This window comes from Ursus americanus, chromosome 28 (genome assembly GCF_024610735.1).
Source record: "Ursus americanus isolate L20-20 chromosome 28, mUrsAme1.1.p, whole genome shotgun sequence".
Lineage (NCBI taxonomy): Eukaryota > Metazoa > Chordata > Mammalia > Carnivora > Ursidae > Ursus > Ursus americanus.
This window is the reverse complement of record NC_142154.1, coordinates 770,349-790,104: the sequence shown is the minus strand read 5'-3', so window position 1 is coordinate 790,104 and position 19,756 is coordinate 770,349. Positions and strand designations below refer to the sequence as shown.

General features: G+C 58.2%; 1 protein-coding gene across 2 annotated transcripts in view; it reads left to right on the top strand.

Annotated features, from left to right (window-relative positions):
• RASGRF1 (Ras protein specific guanine nucleotide releasing factor 1) overlaps window positions 1-19,756 on the top strand; it is a 95,558-nt gene that overhangs the window by 842 nt on the left and 74,960 nt on the right. The window lies entirely within an intron of this gene.

Sequence of the window (19,756 nt, the reverse complement as noted above, 5' to 3'; positions counted from 1 at the left end):
GAGCGGCGAAGGTCTCCCAGCGGGCCCCAGGCCCGAGCCCCAGACCGACGTGCTCCAGGGACCCCTCTGGCGCGCCTAAGTCAGGGCCGGGGCTGCTGCGGAGGCCGCGGGACAGGCGGGCGCTGCTCTCCTCCCCCTCCCCCTGCGCCTCCGCCACCGCCGCAGTCTCGGCCAACGCGCTACCCTCGCGTTTCGGGAGCTGCAGGGCTCAGGGCCGGGCCTGGATCTGCCCTGGGGGCTCGGGCGGGGTGGGGGTGCGCCTCTGGCGTGGAGGGAGGGAGGAGCGACCGAGAGGAGAGCAATGTTTAAGCTTGGTGCGCTCTCCAAAGGCATCTGGTCAGTCTCCATGCCTCTGGGAAAGGGAAGTCAAAGATAGTGGATCCTAAAATGTCATCGCTGGAAGGGACCTGTGATCCATGGGGGGGGGGGGCGCAACCAGCTGGTTACTGCCTGGAGGAGGACGCTGAGGCCCACAGAGGGATTTTACTTGCCCAGTGTCATACCAGGCAAACGCGGCTTGGGTTTCCGAAAGATAGCTGAGATCTCAAAGCCGCTGCTGCGTGCTGACTGGCGGTGTTGGAATTGGCCGGCCTGGAAGCCTTGCTTGAAGTTGGCCACCTCTTTGTCAAGACAGGTCTGAGCCCGGCCTCTGCGGTACCTCTGTCTTCCCTGCCCTTGTCTGGTGGGTGTTGGGGGATGATTTCTGGGGACCGGAATATTTGGGGATGGATCTCTGGGGATGGCAGGACACAGGGCAGGAAGAGGCTCCCAGCGGGCAAAGCAGAGCAAAGAGCAGGCAGCTCCTTCGGCTCAATGGGGCCTAGAGGACTGACCCGAGAGCCAGACCCCGGCTGGGCCAGAGACGCTGCTCTCGGCCCTTGATAGCCTGACCTCACCAGCCCTCCAGAACCTTGCCAGCCCTTGCCAGCCCAAGTCCCCCTGGACCTCCCAGTAGCCCCCAGCCCCCTGGAGCTGGAGCCCACCTCCATCCCTCAGTCCCCAGCTCCAGAGCCCAGAGCTGAGCACCCGGGGAAGGCAGGGAGAGAGGGAAGGAGGAAGCTGGGGAACCACGGGGCTCAAGCGTCTGTTCTCCACACCCTGGAAGCCAGAGCCGGGTCTGACACTGAATCTCAGTACTGCGCCCTCCTGGCTCTCTGTGAGCTCAGTGAACACCCTCAACCTCTCCGAGCCTCTGTGTTGTAATCTGCGGAATGGGGATGATTACACCTGCTTTCCAGAGCACAGTTAGGTGGTGTGCATGAAAGTATGCTCACAGCACGTTGTAGTTAGATCTGGGGGAGTCGTAGCCACCTGGGCAGGGCATAGGGGCCCAACAGAAAATGTTACAGCTGAAAGGACCCTCAGGGACACCCTACAGCCTGTCCTTCCCATTTCACAGACAGACAGACAGACGGAAGACCAGAGAGGGGAAGGATGTTGCCCATCAGCAGAGTGAGTCAGTGGCAGAATCAGGCCTGGAGTTCACCCAGTGTCTAAGAATTCCTGAAAACGAGATCCTACATTAATTTCAAATCAGTCTTGGCTCAGGTACGGAAATGCGCTAGCAGCAGATTTTGGAAGGGACAGGGGTGCAGAACCAATTCATGATACACACGCGTGCTCACGGCCGTCTCCCCAGAACACCACCCGTCCGGGAGCCCCAGAGGAGTTCCGAGAGCAGCCTGGTGGCGGGAGAACAGGACAGGGTTGAGCGGAGCGGGCGATGGTCGGGTGCTGCCGGCTCAGGTGCCGATTTCGTTAAAGACGTCTGCTTTGTTCCTTCCATTTGGCTCTGGAGCAAGGGTTTGGCTAACGTGGAAAAGTGCATCCTGCTTGCTCGGCCTGTGCGAGCCTACGGGAATTTGTAGCGTCTCCGTTCTGCGTCTTAGAGTAAAACTGGTCGTCCCAGCAGCTGCCCGGTATCTCTCGTGGGGTTGGGCGCCCCCTGGCAGCCGCGCGGCCCTGGCACGGGAGCCAGCCTGTCGCTGAGTCGGCCCTGCATCTGGGCCCACAGGAAGCCTGACCAGACCTTCTGGGCGTGTGGCGGAGTGCCCTCGTTAGGAGGCCTCGAAGATGCTGGCAGGCTGACTGGACTGGCCCGTACCTGGTGAAGACCTGCTTTAAGCAGGACGTCATTTTGTCCTGGTCTAAGCAGGCGGCTTCCCCCTGGAAAGGCCAGGGCTCGGCAGGGACCGAGCGCGTAATAGGTGCGCAGAGAGTGCGTGTTGAGCTGAACTTGGTGCCTCGTATGTTCGTTGCACACTTGACGTGCTCAGGCTGACAGGGTGCCAGTCCCAGACCCTGCATCCCAGGCACGTGGCGCCCTGACGCCCTCTCATCTGGGGGCTTCCATGTGGGTCTGACAGCCCCTGGTGCAGCCCCAGTATCCTGGAGCCGCGAGCTGGGATCCCACATCTCACAAAGGCCCACCGGGCCGGCCCCACTTCCGTGCCCAGTGGCCACTGCTGGGCACCTGGGCTGACTTCCTCTCCTCCCAGCCCTGCAGCCCACACACGGAAGGCCCAGGTGCACTTGGACTTAGGGTTTGGACTTCGCTTCCCTACCACTGCACCCATGGTATGCCTGGCCCTGCTTTGGCACTGAGTGCCCCATGCGGACTTTTCCTGCCCTCATTCTGAGCCCCCTGAGCTAAGGCTTCCAGCCTCAGCTTTGCAGTGGGGAACGTGACCGGACCAGCCCCACCACCCTCCTCACCCCACCCCCAACCAGAAGGGGTCAAGCTGCGGACGCCGGGCTCTCCCTGATTCACTGGGAGCACTGATGTGGGCAGACTCCCATGTTGTCCACCCAGCGGATGCCTTTCCCTGGAGGGAAGAGGAAGCCCACGCCCGGTCCTCGCTCACAGGACATCTCCCCGGTCGGCCTGGGGCGTTCAGGTCAACAGCAGCCTGAAGGCTCTGCGTGAGCCCTGCTCACTGAGGAGGAACCCGGGCTCGGAGCCGCCCCGCGAGGCAGGGGCTGGAATGAGACTCCTTCTCTGTCTGTCTGCAGCTACCCGGTCTTCATCACAAAGCATGCCCTCCCGTCGCTCTAGCACCTTCCACCCCTCGGCCAATCAGGAAAATGCAACCTGAACATAGGGGGTTAGGATGGTCCTATAGCAACACCCCTCAGATGGGGAGCGAGGGACTCGGACTGCGGATGCTTGTGCCTCCGGAGGGGGAGAGGTCCCGCTGTTCCAGACCCAGCGCACGGCCCCTGCAGCTGTGAGGCCCCGGGATTAACCGTGCCATCCCCCAGACGTTTCTAGAGCTGAAATGAGGTTGCAGAGGCTCCGTAATTATACCTTAATTGGGACAAGGAAATACCAGGTCACTGCCTGCCTGCTTGGTGACGGTGCGTGCGGGTGGCTCCAGACCGTGCCGACGCAAGGCCCAGCTGAGGTCGCACTGTGTTTATTTATGCAGTAAACACGGGGCTCTAGGGGCCAGACCTCGGCTACGTCCGTGGCTGCAGAGAAAAAGAAAGTGTGTGTCTTCAGAGAGCTCCCAGGGGGGTGGGCGGGGAGCCCTCCCCAGGTGCACCCCTGCAGCCATGGCCAGGTGCTGGGAATCCTCCCTCTCCGCCTCCTCCTGGGCTCCCTGCATGGCTTGCAGAACACCCTCACGGTGTCCCACAGCCCGCACTCCAGTCCCCCTCCGCACAGCCCCTGCCAGAGGGACCTTCCCCAGGCGGGCGCACATCAGATCACCGCACCAAGCTTCTGAACGCGCCCGTGGCTCCCATTGCCTTCAGGAAAAACTGCAACCTGTCCTGCGGGACCGACAGGACCTCAGAGTCTGCCCTTCCGCAAGCCCTGCCCCACCTTCCTCAAACTGCTCCTCCTCGCCCTACACAGGCCTCTTCTTTCCTACCTCAGGGCCTTGGCACCTGCTCCCTCACCTGGAAGCACCTCCCACCTCATGCTTGTCAGTGACCAGCGTCCTCCCCACCCCCAAGGTCCCGGCCTCGGCCTCCCTCCCACGGAGCCTGGGCTTTCCTTCATCCACGCCGTGGTCACAGTCTGCGATGACCATGAATTTCCAGGCGCAGGAGAACGGGGGCCAGCTGAGGTGGAGACCGAGGGGTGGTCGCAACTGGCAGTCGATGAGGGGTGTCGGAACCCTGACTCAGTGAAAGACCGAGGTCTTTACGATACAGACGCTCGGGTATCACTGGCAGGACCCACCATCCAGCTGGACTGGATGGAACCTGACGTCACTAGACCAATACATACTGAAGAACATGCAGTTTGCCAAGCACCTCCTTTGTGCTGAGCACCTACTATGTGCCAGGCCCCAGAGTGCTTGTTCTGTGTGAGCGCTTCCCTTAGTCCTCCCAGCAGCCCTGGGAGCTTGTCACTGCTCACCCATTCTTGAGACAACAACACTGAGGCGCAGAGCTGTCAAGTAACTTATTCAAGGTTAGAGAGCACGTGCGCGGCAGAGCGGCCAGGTGAGTGCAGAACCTGAGCCCCTCCCCCACAAACCGCGGGGGGCGGCTCCGTTTACCACCCCTTGCCAAGAACAACAGAGAATTAGCAGCAACTGCCGCTCCTTGACTTGCGTGAAGGAGTTTGTCTTTCTGCTCTGGTGAGAGCCTTGCAACTCCAATCCCGTGAGCGTCAAGGGAAAACCTACCAAGACAGGCATCCACGCCCCACAGTCCGGCTTCCCCAGAATCCGTGGGAGCCTGGAACCGGCGCCTGCGTGCACACAGCCGAGAACAGGACTCAGCCCCCGATGTGTATGCAGGAGCGTTGGTGACGTGTGGACCTGGGGGGGGGGGGCGGAGCGCTGCCAGCGCCAAGACGCCTCCATGAGTGCACCTGTCCTGCCCTTGGACACCCCCACTGCCCACCCCCTCCCGGAGAGGAGCACGCAGCCCTTCACGTGCAAAGCCCACCCGCTGAGGAGTGAGTTCCCTGCCTCTAGCCGCGAGGGTTTCAGGCCACGCGGACGGGCTTTGGATCCTCTTAGCTTGGGAAGGTTGTCCAGCTCCCTGAGTCTCAGTTGGCCCAGCTGTGGGGTGGAGAGCAAAGCCTCCCTCGCACCCTTGTTCTGAGTGTTGTGAAGCCCTAGCCGCACGGTGGGTCTCGTCAGTAAACGGAGGCTGTTACGGCTCCAGCTTTCACCTTCGTGACCAGATCTGCTCAGCGGAGCAGTGGCCCAGGTCACGGGGTCTCTGGCAGGCTCGAAGCTAGTCCACGCCAGGCTGTGACCCCAGACATTAGGACGGGGTGGTAACGCTTACCTCAAAGACCGGTGGGCTTCTGAAAACGCGGAAGCAAGCACGGCCCTGGGGGAGACTCTCGTCCCTGGCGGCCACACCCCCGTCCAGCCCTGTCCACTCCGCCTCCTGAATCCTGCAGGCGACTGTCACCTCTCACCTGGACTTGGGGGGCGGCCTCCTCGCCGTGCGCTCGTCGGGGGGCTGGGTTAAGCTGCAGTAACAAGCAGGAGCTTCACGAACACCGCGAACGTGTGTCTCTTGTTCGCGCTTGACGTCCTGTGCAGTGGGCCTTGTGACCCCTGGGGAGCCGAGCTGATGGAGATTCGCCCTGACAGCTGCCCCCGCAGTCACCCCAGCCAAGGGGAGGGAGTGGAGCAGAAGTGACCCACTCGGGCCACAGTTCAGCGGACAAGTAAGTCACAAGGCTTCCATCCAGAGGCAGCGGGCAAGTGCCGACCCTTCAGTGCTCGACCGCAGAGCCCGGGGGCACCCACTATCTCTCTGCATCCATGTGTCCTGCAGCCCGTACGCGTGTGCGCAAGGAGATTTGTGTTTCCAGAATGCAGACCGTCCACGACGCCCAGCTCACACACACACACACAGAACAGCAGGGGACAGAGGCAGGGCTCCTTCACGGTGACCATAACGGCAGGAGGGCAGAACCTGTGCGGAGCTGTGTGTGCTCGCATGGGGAGGGGCAGGCCCAAGCCAGGCCTCCCTGTTTCCTTGTGCTCCGTGACCCTGTCATCCCAGGGCGGGCATCAAGACAAGCATGTCGACCACCGGGTTTCCCCCCAAATAACAAGGAGAAGGATTCCAGCGAGGAGACAGCCCGGCAAGTAAACAGTGAGAACACAGGGTGGTCAGCCCTGCTACAGAGGAAAGCTGAGGGTCCAAGCTCCACCAAGAAGGGACACGCAGGACAGGGGGCACGTGGGCTGCAGGGGCCCCCGAAGCCCCTGTGCCAAGCCACAGAGCCGAGCCTTCCCCCGGAGCAGCTGCTCACCGGGTTTGTGATGGAAGCTGAATGGCCTCCAGGGCCAGACCGGAGCTCATTCCCACATTCAGCAAATGTCTAGAGCGGTGGGGCCAGACTCATGCAGGAGCAGCCACACGTGACCTCTGTGGCCGTGGCTCCTTGGGCTGGAGTAACTTACTTGGACAGAGACCATCCAGTGGCAGAGGCGTGGAGCCTGCACTAACATGGGCCACGGGCCCCACAGCACGGGCTGAGCGCTGCCTAGTTCGAGGCTGAGTCTGAGAGGAGGGGCTGACCCTGCAGCCACTCTCCCCCGTTCCAGGTGGGGCAGGCAGCTAGGTGAGCCAGTGGTAAGGTGTCCCCCGCAGCAGGTCTCAGTCCCCGCTGGGTGGCGGGCCACGGTGACCCGTGGCTCAGGCCGCCCAGGAGGCGACAGCTGGACAGGGGTCTGCAACAGACACTCGGCTTGGAGACAAAGCAGAGTCCGGTGCAAGAACCAGGCTTTGGGAAGATTCCGGCTTGAGAACTCAGAGGCAGTGCCTGGGCGGAACGAGGCCACTCAGAGCAGGGGGAGATCGTGAAGTGGGGTCCAGACCCGGTGTGGAGCCATATCCAATGAGGTGGGGCGTTAGGAGCAAGGCAGCTGGGTCGGTCCTAGGATTGGTGTGGGAGCAGTGTGGGGCCCGGTGGACGGCAGTACTTCCACGGAGCTGGCCCGCCTAGTGAAGCGCCGACGCCGGGGCTGGGGAGAGTCAGCGTGTGAGGAGCGTGCCCTGTGCTGCAGGGGCATGGAGAGAGGTCAGAGGACAAGACAGGGAGAGTGGGACCTCTCCCTGCGGCGGTCGGGGGACAGGGTGGCTACGCTGGGGAGCCTGAGTGTAGGGGGTATAAAGGGGAACTGGGTGTCCAGGAGGACCTGAGGGGGAGCCTGGATGACCGCCCTTATTGTGGGGAGGGTGGAGGGAGGTGGAACGCAGGCCAGGCTGTGTCCACGCACACAGGAGCACACATGTGCGTGCACACACAGACACACACACGTGCATGCACACAAACACACTCTCACATGTGCGTGCTCACACAGACACACGTGCACATGCAGGCACACACAGGGACACACACACACACGTGGCTGGAGACCCAGCAGGTTCTCCAGCACGGCCCCTCTGGACTGGGACAGCGGGCAGCCTCTGGCAGAGAGGGTTGGCCGAGGCCCAGGGCCAGCTGGGACCAGGGCCCCGAAGGAGGAGCAAGAGCCAGTGGGGGCCCAGGGCTCCAGAGACGACCAAGAATGGTGCCTCTGTCGCTCAGCGAGGGCAGGCAAGGAGCGGTGGGTCTGGGTTCTGGCCGAGCGGGATGAATTGGAGCGGGAGAGACCAGGATGGGCTGGAGGGGGGCAGGTTAGTGGTCCAGGTGGGACGACATGAAGCCTTGAAGCAGGGCATGGCACGGGGTGGGGGCGGGCACGGATTCCGAAGTCCAGAGCAGGAAACTGGCCGGCCAGTTGAATATCGGGAATGAGAGGGAGATAGGAGTGGAAGCCATCCCAGGATGCCGGCCATTGTGACCACAGTAATCCCCGACATTAGTGTAGCCATGACCCCTCAGGTCACGAGCCCCCAGGCCTCGTGTGTGCACTCACGCATGGGGGCTTGGGGGGCAGGGGTGTGCATTTTTTTACTTTGAAACAGCAGTACTGGAATCTGTCCCAGTTCTGAGGCTAGGAGTCTGAATGAAGTCCTGGGGAAGGACTTCTCCTGGCCTCGTGCAGCTTCTGCTGGTTTCTGGCGGCCCGTGGCGTCTGCCTACCTCCTTGCTGGGCTTTCTCTCTGTGTGTCTGCACCCCAGTGTCCCTCTTTTCACCAGGGCCTCTCCTTCCTAACCCAGCACAGCTCATCTTAACTCGAGTGCGTTTGCAAAGACCCTATTTTCAAATAAGGTCATAGTCACAGCTTCCAGTGGCTTTGGGGGCCGCCGTCTGTACACGCGTGTGAACGCACATGCACGTGTGTTTCCGGTAATTTGCCCCGATGGGTTGACTAGACCCATCGCTTAGACTTGTGAAGGATTCAACTTGTTCAAAAGCCATTATTACCCATTTTTATGAGCCATGAGCTCTCACAGTGTCTGTTTTAAACAACCCTGTGAGGCGGGTGATACCCTCCCCATTTTGTGAAAGAGAAAACAGATCCACAGGAGAGCTGTCTTGAAGACCCCAAGGCCAAATACTGAACCGAGGTCAGAGGACTCCACCCCGAGGGTCCCAAGGTGGACTCCCCAGAACACTGGTTTTATGGAATGTAGATCGATCTAGAAGCTGAAAACAGAAGGTTTCCATAGCAGAGTAAGTCCCTGGAAAGTTCCTTCATCGCAGGAATGCTCAGAGCCTTAACGATGCGCGTGGGCCTCTGGGTCTCCCTGAAGAGTCCTACACTTTGATCATGAGAAGCCAGGGTGCCCCAGCCCCTCCAGCCAGCTCCTCTGCCCAAGCCCGAGAAGCAGAGTCAATGTCACCTGCTTTGTGGCTTTGCTGTTATCAATTAATAAGCCAGGCTCCTGTGCCATGGTGACAAATGTGTCAGCAAATGAAGGCTGCTCCATGCCCAGGCCAAGGCGCAGTGCCAAGCTCCAGGGGTATTTCTTGGTAGGAAATCATTCAGTGGAAAGGAAGGCGCTCGTTCAGAGCAGCTTAAGCAGAGGAAGGACCCCCTTGGAATGGCTGCAGTGGTAAGTAAGGGAACGCATGCAGGAACCCTGTGCCCGGCCTCCACGGCCTGGACCAGGAACCCCCCTCTGCCCGCCCCCTGAATTAGACCGTCCCCCGTCCCCGCTTCTCTCTAGGACACTTCCAATTCCTTCTCCTTTTTCTTGCTCTTGGCGTTCACCACACACAGCGCGTCAGTCGCGCTTGTCCACGTCACGGCTCCAAACACCCCCTGGGTGTGACCCCGGGGGCACAAGCCTACGGCTGCTCCGGGGCTGGTCTCCAGGAGAAGTGCTTCTGCTGCGGGCACCACTCCCCTCGGGGGTCCCCAGCACTGGGTGAGCATCAGAACCCGCAGTGGGGGGGGTTAAAAATTCCAGTGCCCAAAACCCCTGCCCCTGCCCCGTCCCACTGCCCCCGCGTTCTGCTCTCACGGGTCCCAGGAGGGGCCCGAGCATGTGCAGCCCACATCGAGCCTCTCCGAGCACCTGGGAAAGACCGTTAAAAATTCATCACAGTACAAGCTGATCACAGCTTTGCTGGGGGAGGAGAGGGGCCGTGGGAACGCGTGGCCGTGTGCCTGGTGGTGCAGAGGGAACGGGAAAGCGGGAGGCTGAGCTCTGGCTTGGAGGGGAGCCCGGCCTCCCTGGAGGCCCTTTGTGTTTGTCACTGAGCCATGAGGGGGCCAGTGTCCGGTTCTGTGGGGACCGAAGACACGCGGGTCGGTGTCATGAATGAGAAATCACTCAGAGAATGAAAGTGGAAAGAACGTTATTTTCCATGATGGACACCAGTTGTATCTGTCTTGCCAAAGGCGGGCGTTATTGTTGAGAGACAAGAGGCTGCCCAGGGTCACTGAGCTCTGAGCAGCGCCCCTGACCCCAGCTCCTTCGCCTTTGGGATGACCCACCCTCCTGGCTTGCTTGGGACTCTCTTGGCCTCAGCACCGGAATTCTGTGCCTGCAGAAACCCCTTGGTCGTGGGCAGAGTGGGACGCTGGGTCCCCCTGCCCGTCAGTGGATGCCCAGTGTTGGATGTCCTGTGGGGGTCGCCATACCCCTGCCAGTCAGGTGAGAAAGGCATGAGACAGGGGGGCAGGCTAAGCAGGTGGGGGGTTTCGAGCCACCTCCCCAACTTCCAGAGGCTCAAGTCTGCTGAGCCGCCCTCGATGCTGGAGGTTGCGACCCAGGCGCTGAGGACTGTGGAAACTAGGTGCGTGGGCAGGAGGGGAAATCCATCCAGCCCCCGATGGCCATCAGGCGGCAGGAGCCGGTTAGCGGCCAGGTCAGACAGGAGGAGGGAGGGCATCTTGGGGGCAGGCATGAGCTGGAGCCTAGGCCCTCAGCCCCGGTGAGAGCACGGATGTGTCTCTAGAATATTCCTCCAGCCAAGGTAAGGAAGGACCCTCGTGCTTCTGGTCCTGGCACAACCCCAGGTGCGATGTGCGGTCCTGCCTGTGAGTTCGGCACTCACAGGTCTCGTTTCTGGATCTCTCCCCCGGTCACCTGCTGAGGTCCAGGTGGAGGTCTAGACCCGTGAGCTGTTCTCAGCCTCCACGTGCGGGCCACATGCACACTAATCACATTGGGACGCAGGGTATAGCTGTGGCGGAGACCCGCGGGGAGGGGGACGCAGCAGTCAGCAGGACCTGCCAGGCCTGGGAGAGCTCCGGATCTGCGGGAGCGGTCTGGCCTCCACGCTCAGTACGCTCCCGATCCGTCCTGGGACTCCTAGGGAGCCTCAGGTCAAGGCACTCAGCCCTGACTTCCGAGGGAGGGAAGGGCTGGTCTGGGCCGGATATCGGTGGAGGCCCTGGGCCAGTTCCGGGCACTTCCGTCAGCCCCGGTGAGGCCAGGGGTCCTTCAGCGAGCCTTGTTTCTGCAACACCGTCAGGTGGGGTCCACTGGTGGATTCTGTTGCTGCTATGCTCCTGGGTCCTTGTGGCCACTCTCAGGCGGCCTGTTAGGATTCCAGATGGAAACAGACTCCCAGAGGAGGGCCCAGATTTGTTTCTGAGTTTATCCTGTAGTGTGTGAGTCCCGGTCCCACCCAGGACCCCGGGGGCCGCGGGCGTGGCTCTGTGTGGCCCCAGAGAGTTCTGGGGGGTCCCCACGGCAGATTCCGGAACAGTGCTGCCGTTCTGCACGGGGGGCCGTCCCGCGTGACCACGTGGCCACATCGTCGTGACAAGTGTGACTCAGGGCCTGTCCTGTGGTCATGCTGAGGCCCACGTGTGCTCCTGCGGACCCTGAGAAGCTTCAAGGGAGTCCTGCTCGGTCGGGCATCGTTCTGGGCGCCTGAGATGTGGTCCCGCTGTCGTCCCAGCGGCTCCACGACCCCAGGACGTCCGCTGCCCACACTGCAGCCCTGCCGGTGCCTGTCTCTTGCCTCTGCACAGCCTGGTCACTCTGGGGAGGCTCAGGGGTGGCTCAGCTTCCAAGGGTGACCTGGGGTCTGTCCAAGCTCTGATCCGACACCATCTGAGGCTGTGGGACTCTGGGGATACCCAGGGTCAGTGTTCCTCCCTAGAAAAGGCGACAGAGAGTGTTTACCCAGAACCCCAGAAACATTCCAGCTCCTGTCTAGACCACCAGCCACATGGGGTTCCCAGCCAGGTGCTGGGGTTGGGACACTGCGGTTCTCTGTGGCTGTCAGAGGGCTCCAGTGAGCTGGGCTGGGAGCACCGACACCTTGGAGCCTGGGACCTGGACCCAAAGCAGGCCAGCGGCCCCTCCTTCCTCCCTCAGCCCGTGCCCTAATCGCAGACCATACTGCTCCACGATCCGTGTCCCAGACATGCCCGAACCAGCCAGAACGGAGCTTAGGGAGGGAGGGTGCAGGTCACAGGTGCAGAGCACATGCGTCCAGACTTCTGGGGCAGGAGAGAGACAGGGAGCTCCTGACCTGAGTGCAGCCTGTCCACAGCCCGAGCAGGAGGGGCAGACCGAGAAAGGGAGACCTGGGGGGCTGCTCCTGGAGCCTGTGCGGTGGCCCCAGCCAGCTGACTCATGTGCCCTGACGAAGGAAGCTGAGGGGTGTGGGAGAGGCATCTGGGGAGGGGTGGAGACCAGAGAGGCAGGGCCAGACTGTGGGAGAAAGGGGCAGAGGTGCACAGATGGGCCAGCAGGTACAGGCAGAGAAAGGGGCAGAACAGGAGCACAGACCCACAAAGAGCAGGGGAGGTGATGCCTTCCCAGTCCCAAGGACGAGGAGGTGGCTCCTCCAAGAACACGCTGGCCGCAGACAGCCCTGTTCCCTGCAGGAGGGGACCCAGGCAGGCGTGGGGCCCCAGAGCCGTCACTGAGCAGAGCCCCAGCCTCAAGCACCTGCGGGCCAGCGCCCCTCTGCCTGCACCCCTCCCCTGTGCACACAGTGCGTGTGAGTGTGTGTGTGTGTCCATGGCCCAGCCTGGGGGAGTGATCAGCAGAGGACGGGAGGAGAGCCCTGAGCGTCCCTTGGGGAGGGTTCACCCTGCTTCTTGATGTGCTCCACCTGTCACCCACCAGGTGGGCAGCTCAGACCCTTAGCAACTCTGACATTGCCCCGAACTTCTGAAATGGATCAGAGCCTGGACAATAATCCCATTTTCCCTGCAAGCCCACAAACCACCCACCAGCCAGGAAGTCCCCTCCATTTTCAATTAGGCTCAGTTTTATTGCTGATACCATACTGTTTTGATTACTATACCTTTCTTCATAGTATAGTTTGAAACCAGGGAGCACGATGCCTCCAGCTTTGTTCTTCTTTCTCAAGATTGCTTTGGGTATTTATGGTCTTTTGTGGTTCCGTACAAATTTTAGGATTGTTTCCTTCCTGCGAAAAATGCCGTTGAGATTCAGAGAGGAATTGCATTGAATCTATAGATTGCTTTGGGTAGTGTGGTCATTTTAACCATATTAACCCTTCCTATCTGTGACCATGGAATTTTTCCATTTCTTTGTGTCCTCTTCAGTGTCTTTCATCAGTGTTTTACAGTCTTTCACCTCTTTGGTTGTTTATTCCTAAGTATTTTAATCTTTTTGATGCAGTTGTAAATGGAATTGAGTCCTTGATTTCTCTTTCTGCTTCTTCATTATTGGTGTATAGAAATGAAACAGATTTCTGTACATTGATTTTGTATGCTGCAAATTTACCGAATTCCTGTATCAGTTATAACAGTTTTTTTTGGTGGAGTCTTTGGGCTTTCTATATATAAGTCGCATGTCATATGCAACTAGTAAATATTTTACTTCTTCCTTAGTGATTTGGATGCCTTTTATTTCTTTTTCTTGTCAGATTGCTGTGGCGAGGACTTTTAGTATTGTGTTGAATAAAAGTGGTGGGAGTGGACATCCTTGTCTTGTTCCTGACCTTAGGGGAAAGCTCTCGGTTTTCACCATTAAGTATGATGTTGTCTCTGGGTTTTTCATATATGGTCATTATTATGTAGAGGTATGTTCCCTCTAACCCTACATTGATAAGAGTTTTATCATAAATGGATGTTGAATTTTGTCAAGTGCTTTTCTGCATCTGTTGAGATGATCATATGATTTTTATCCTTCATTTTGTTAATGTGGTGTATCACACCGATTGATTTGTGAATGTCAAACCATCCTTGCATCCCTGGAATAAATCCCACTCAGTCATGGATTATGATCCTTTTAATATGTTGTTGATTCAGTTTGCTAATATTTTGTTGAGGCTTTTTGTATGTATGTTCATCAGGGATATTGGCCCGTAATTTTCTCTTTTTTTGTGTGTGGTGTTCTTGTCAGCTTTTGATATCAGGTTAATGCTGGTCTGGGAAAATTAGTTTGGAAGCACTCACCCCTCCTCAATCGTTTGGTAAGAGTTTGAGAAGGGTGGATATTAAGTCTTTCTGGATGTTTGGTAGCACTCACCAGTGAAGCCGTCTGGTCCTGGACATTTGTGTGTTGAGAGGGTTTTGATGACTGATTCAGTCTCCTTACTATAATTGGCCCATTCAGATTTTCTATTTCTTCATGATTCAGTCTTGGAAGACTGTATGTTTCTAGGAATTTATCCAGTTTTTCTAAGTTGTCCTATTTGTTGATGTATAATTGTTCATTGTTATCCCTTATGATCCCTTGTGTTTCTTTGGTATCAGTTGTAACTTCCCCTCTGTCATTCCTGATTTTATTTATTTTAGTCTTCTCTCTTTTTTCTTACTGAGTCTAGTTAATGGTTTATCAGTGTTATTCATCTTTTCAAAGAATGAGTTTCATTGATTTTTTTTCTGTTGTCTTTTTAGTCAATTTTATTGATTTCTGTTCTGGTCTTTATTATCTCCTTCCTTCTGATGTCAGGCTTCATTTGTTCCTCTTTTTCTAGCTCCTTTAGGTGTAAAGTTTCACTGTTTGTTTGAGATTTGTCTTGTTTCTTGTCTCACTATGAACTTCCCTCCTGGAACGGCTTTTGCTGCATCCTACAGATTTTGATATGTTGTATTTTCACTTTCATTCATCTCAAGGGTTTTTTTCTTCTTCTTTGATTTCCTCATTGACCCATTTGTTGCTCAGTAGCATGTTTCCTCTGTACATATTTGTGATTTTTTTTTTTCCAGTTTTCTGTTGCAGTTGATTCCCGGTTGCATACCATTGTGGTCTGGAAAGATGTTCAGTATGATTTCAGTCTTCTTTAAATTCACTGAGTCTGGTTTGTGGCCTAACATATGTTCTCTCCTGGAGAATGTTCCATGCGCACTTGACAAGAATGTGTTTTCTGCTGCTTTCGGGTGGAATGTTCTGTGTGGGGCTGTCAAGTGCATTTGGTCCACTGTGTCCTTTAAGGCCCCTGTTTCCTTGTTGATTTTCTGTCCGGACGATCTGTCCACCGATGCAGGTGGACAGGTGGGGTGTCAATGTCCCCTGAGTTATCGTGCTGCTGTAGTTTTCTCTTTTTAGGTCTTTAGCATTTGCTTTATGTGTTCAGGTGCCCTTATGTTGGGTATTTGCAAATGCTGTATCTTGTTGCTGGATTAACCCTTACTCATCGGTAATGCCCCTCTGTGTCTGTTACTGCAGACTTTATTTTGAGGACCCTTTTGTCTGATGTAAGTGTAGCTATCCCTGCTTTCTTTGGGCTTCCATTTGCATGAAACATCTCTTTCCGTCCCTTCACTTCCTGTCTGTGTGTTCTTAAATCTATGTGTCCTGACATCTTGTAGGCAACGTATAGATGGGTCTTGGTTTTTGTTTGAATCCATTCAGCCACTCTGTGTCTCCTGATTGGAGAATTTAATCCATTTATGCTTGAAGTGCTTACAGATAGGTGTGTACTTATTGCCATTTTGTTCATTATTTTCTGGATATTTCCTATTTCCTCTCTGTTTCTTCTTCTCTTGCTCTCTTCCCTTGTGGTTTGATGCCTTGCTTTACTGTTATGTTTCGATTCCTATCTCACTATCTTCTGTGTATCTACTATAAGTTTTTGCTTTGTGGTTACCACGTGGCTTGCATATATCAGCCTACAGACACACCTCAGAGATGTTGGGGGTTCGGTCCCAGATCTCAGCAATAAAGTGAATATCGCAATAAAGCAACTCAAATACATTTTTCTGGTTTCCCGATGCATATCAAAGTTATGTTTGCACTATTCTGTAGTCTAGTAAGCGTGCAACAGCATGATGTCTAAAGAAGCAATGTACGTACGTGAAACTAAAAATACTGTATTGCTAAAAAATGCTAACCATCATCGGAACGTTCAGGAAGTCATAATTGCTGATCACAGGTCACCATAACAAGTATAACAATAGTGAAAAAGTTTGAAATATTGCAAGAATTACCAAAAGGTGACACAGAGACGGAGTGAGCAAATGCTGTTGGAAAAATGGTTGATGCAGGGTTGTCACACACCGTCACTTTGAAAACATGCAATAGCTGTGAGGCTCAGCAAAAGCAAGCACACAAAATGAGGTGGGCTGACCTCAGGGCGCGGCGCCACACCTGAGCCCTCAGCCGGAACCAGGGCGCCACACCTGAGCCCAACGGCGACGGGACGCGCAGAGCCTCCTGAAGGCTGTAGGGAGACGGGACACCGTCTCGGGGAAAGAGACAGAGCGCACACTCTCCTCCAGGCTGTGTCTCCCTCCCTCCCTCCATCTCGGTGGGCAAGTGGGCAGGTGGGCAGGCGGATGGAGACGTGGACATATGCATAGATGGGCCGGTGGAGAGAGAGCGAGCCCGAAACTCGGGAAGACCGCAGCCCGGTGTGTCCACCCAACTACGCACTTCACAGAGCGGGGCCTGAGCGTCCCAGAGGAAGGGCCGCCGTCCCAAGCCACACTGCGGTCAGACTCCACGTCCAGTGCCCTTGCTCTGACCAAGAGGCCACTTGCCCCCTTAACTCTGGGTGTGCCCTGGCCCGTCACTGTGAAAAGAACCCTGGTGACTGGGGATCCCGGGCCCAGCCCCCACGGGGGCCACCTCACACCTCCAACCGCGGCCCCTCCGTGAGACGGCGCTCCCGCACCTCACAGGCGGCTGCACCCCTGCGGGACACCTGGGCCTTTGCTCCCGCCCTGCTGGCGGGTTACTGGGTCTCTCTGCGCACGGCTCTGAGCCTTGACGTTTTCCTTCAGTCTCAGTTCTCCAAATTGCATTTTTCTTAGCTCTTCCTGGAGCTTGGAAGTCACCCTTTCTCTCTGCCCCTGTGGACGTCGTCCTTTCCCAGCGGATTTTACTTCCTCTCTCTGTTTTTGTGTCTCTGCCCCCGCCCCCCCCCCGTCTCCATCTCTGCATCTCTGTCTCTGTCTCTGTCAGCGTCTCCCTTCCCTCACCCCCAGGCCCCGCGTGGAGCAAATCCTTGTTCACACGGCCGTCCGTACCCAGGATTTGCAGTGACTCAGCGCAGCTCCCTTCGTGGGCACTGTCTGCTGGTCACTCGGGCACCGGGCTTGTGTAGACCCAGTGTCCGGGGAAGGTCTACAAGCACCAGGGGATCGCGCTGCCCCCAAGTCCTCTGAGGCATCTACATGGCAGCCCGGGCCGCCTGGAGCCGCCAAAGCCCCGCGGGGCTGTGAGCTGCCCTGTCCTGGCTCAGCAGCGCTGTTTCCTGGAGGGGACCTTGGACCCAGCACAGCGTCCTGCCTCCTCGTCCCTGTGAACTCCTCGGGTGGGAGTGCCCCCGGGGAGGCCACGTGTGCGAGGAACCTGGGCCCGGGCCTGTGACCCCCAGTGTCTCCTCCAGCTGCGGCTCCCAAGCAGCCCGCGCTCACGCCCCTTGCCCTCCGCCTGCGGATGCCCTGGCATTCCCCAGAGCTCACTCTGGCACGAGCAGCTTGCTCGCCAGGGGGTGCAGTGATGTTTCTGGGTCTGCCTGCCCCCCAGGGCCCCGCAGCCACCCCTCCGCCAGCCTCTGCTCCTGGACTTCTAGCCCGTCCATCACTGGCGCCTAGGTGCCGTCTCCAAGGACAAGAGATGCAGGACACTTGGGGGAGCCCGGCCCCAGCCACAGGCTCAGCATGGAGGAGGGGCGACAGGGATAGAGGCCCCACGGAGGCCGGGTGGAGGGATGGGTGGGCTAGCCTCACCCTGGAGAGGCAACGGGGCGTGGGGGGAGGGGCCTCTGGGAGCCGATCCTGCCCCCGAGGGGCAGAGAGCTGAGCGTCCTCATGGCTTGAGAGCCAGAGGTCTCTGCTGCTGGGGGTCTCTGCAGGCGGGGTTCGGACCTGGAGGCTTCTAAGCAGTTTCCTGTGCTTACATTTCCTGCTGAGGCAGCATTGCAGGGGGTTAGGGTGCACATGGGGGGCAAACAGCCACGTGCTTCTCCACTAAGCTGGACCAACGGCGAAGAAGTTTCTGTTCGGGGTGAGGGGCTTAGCCAAGCACCTCACTCCCCACAGCCCTGAAGGGCCAGGCTCAGGGACTCCCATCCACACGGCCCCTCCCGGGATGAGCAGCTCTGCCCCCCGCCCCCACCCCCAGCAGCTTGGCAGGAAAGACCACTCGGTGGGCCCATCCAGCTCCAGGACACCCGCCCTGGGGACCCAAGGGGACCACCGTGCCTGTCTGTAGGCAGCTGAGAGTCCCCAGCTTCTGAGTTAGGACCCAGGGTCTCACCTGTCTGTAGGCTCCGGAGGCTTTCCCGTCTGTCTGTCCCCGTGCCAAGCCCTGGCCAGAGTGGATGGTGGGTGCCTGGGGAAGGTCTGCTCTCCAGCTGTGTGGCCCTGGGCAAGTGGCACCACTTCTCTGTGCCTCAGGTTCAAACACCGTGCAAGCAGCTAACACCTGCTCCACGTGGTGCAGGCGGGAATCCGTGAGATCGTGGGAGACGCGCAGGGGTGTTCGTAGTCTCCGGAGAGGCGGGGAACGTGCTGGAAGGCCACCTGCCCCTCTTCAGCTGCTCCTGGGGCAGGGCGTGCCCACCTGAGCCTTCCGAATTCAGTTATTTGAGGCTGCAACTGACATTTCGTTCCGCGGCCCCAGTTATCTGTTTCCTAGGAAACAAGGGAGAGACACTGGCTCTCCAGCCACACGCACACGCACACACACACCCTGGCTGCCACCAAGACTGACAATTAACAGAAATACAGTAAATGTCAGCAGAGGCTAAAAATAGTTTACACACCAAACCTCGGCGGCGGCTCCCGGCCGGCTGGGCGCCGCGGGGGAGGGAGGGGGACGCGGACAGCACCTCGTCTGACACAGTGCCACGCCGTGGCCCGGGTGCGGCTCTGGCCCGGCGGACCTGTGGGTCCATCTCTGCACCCCGCCACCTGCCTCTCTCCCACCTCCACCAGGATGAGACCCAGAGGCGGCCACGGGTGGGGCCTCAGCACTTGGTTGGCCCACCCCTCTGCCTGCCTCCCTCTGTGAGGCTGACACTCCCAACCCCCTCGGCAGCCTGGAGAGACGCGGCCTACGGGCACAGAGTCTGCATGTCCCTCCCCCGCTCCACCCCGACCCCCTAAAACCTGCCCCTTGTCCTGCCAATGCCCCTCCCTTCTCCAGGGCACCCCCACCCCCTAATCACTCAAGCCAGAAACCTGGGTGTTGTCCCCCGGTTCTGTCCTCTCAGCCCGTCCCCCCGCTGGGCACCGCCACCCAGACCCTGCCCGCCTGCCCACCTTGTCTCTGGCATCCCTATTCCTGCCATCCAGCCCCTCCCACCCCGAATACACTGGGGGCTCCAGACGTCTGTGCTGCCCCCACGCTCCTTGTCCTGGACCGGGGCTCCAACCGCCGGGCAGCCGTCCTGCGCTCCCTGGGCTGACCCAAGGGTGGCTTTCTCTGCCCCCACAGCCCTGTGTTCTCGCCTCCCTCACAGCAATGACTGTAGCTCACAGGTGCGCTCGCTGGGCTGCAGGCGTCGTTCTAGGAGCCGAGGGGCGCTCACCTGGACAGTATAACTGATGCGTGTCTGCTGCTGGCTCCTCTGCTTCCCCAGGGGGCAGGCCCCGAGCAGGTCACCTGCACCCAATAGGGGTGCTTCCGATGGGCGCCCTTCGGGGCCCTGTCTGTCCGTTGTTCTAACCCCAGGACCAGAAGAATGCTTGGTACATTTCTATGGAGTGAATTACAGGCACACGGCACTCAGTTGGCACCCAGTTCCCAAAGCGGGTCCCCCATGGTGTTCTTTCTCTGCCTTCCTCCAAGCACACCTGGTGGTTTAAAACTGGCTTTTTTGCAGTTTGTTGACAAATCAGGCTTTGTGGGTTTTGCTTCCTTCTTACAATACCTAAGCATAGGCCCTGTTCCACCGTACAAAGCCTGCCTTAATCAAGAGTTAGACAGCGCTAACTAGAATGGCGTCCTGTGATCACAAGTAACGAACCCTCGCCTGGCGGCCGTGGCCATGAGCACTTTGCAAAACAGCCAGACTGGGAGCAGCAGACGCTGCGAGTT